The sequence below is a fragment of the Propithecus coquereli genome, unplaced genomic scaffold (genome assembly GCF_000956105.1).
Source record: "Propithecus coquereli isolate 6110/MARCELLA unplaced genomic scaffold, Pcoq_1.0 Scaffold293, whole genome shotgun sequence".
NCBI lineage: Eukaryota > Metazoa > Chordata > Mammalia > Primates > Indriidae > Propithecus > Propithecus coquereli.
Genome location: NW_012148541.1, coordinates 1,587,133 through 1,587,902, shown reverse-complemented (window position 1 = coordinate 1,587,902; position 770 = coordinate 1,587,133). Strand labels below are relative to the sequence as shown.

The window sequence follows — 770 nt, the reverse complement described above, 5'->3', positions numbered from 1 at the left end:
AAACAAAATCAACAGACCTCTTGCTAGATTAAAGAAGAATAAAAGAAAAAGGACTGAAATAAGCTCAATCAGAAAGAAAAAAGGTCGGGATAGAAAAATGGCAGAGTAAAGGTGACCTCCTGGATCCCTGCTCCCAGAGAAAGAGGCATAGATCTTGGTCTGCTACGCAAGAGTGGATCGCTCCCCCACAAGAACGGTGCTGTGAATCGGCAGAGAAACAGCGTGGGACGTACGAAACAGGAAAAAAAAAAAAAAAGATGAATGGGAGATAGGATAGGGAAATCTGGAGAGTGCGACACAAACAAGAGAGAATAGAGTGTGGGACAGCTGCGCCAGCCTGGCCAGCAAGTGCAGTGGGATCTGACCCACAGGAGAAAGTCCTGCTTCCCCACTGACCTCCACACCCACTCAGACAGGGACCTGCCTGAAGTCAGTGCAAAATCGTGGCAGGAGATGTTGGGCTTTGTGGAGAAGATGATAGCGGGAAGCATCTTGAACTTCCCAGAGCTCTTTGCCAGGACTGCAGTGGTCTGGGGAGGGAGTTGTCTGAGCTACTGCTGGAGGGAGTTAGGAGACAGGCAACTTGCTTCTGGTGGTCAGCGGGACCAGAACAATGGAGGTGAACACTAAAAAGGGGACTCTAATCTGGAAATCCCTGTGGGTGAATAGGCCAGCTCAGGATGGGACAGAAAGAGTAAGAGCTCCTGCTGGACAGTTGTGAGATTGTGGGAGAGCAACGTAAAAGAGACAAGGGGGCATCCTAATGACTC

The 770-nt window shown here is 49.6% G+C and overlaps 1 pseudogene; it reads right to left on the bottom strand.

Moving 5' to 3' along the window:
- Nucleotides 1–491, bottom strand: part of LOC105813904 — a 3,078-nt pseudogene extending 2,587 nt beyond the window's left edge.
- Nucleotides 492–770: the final 279 nt, after the last annotated feature.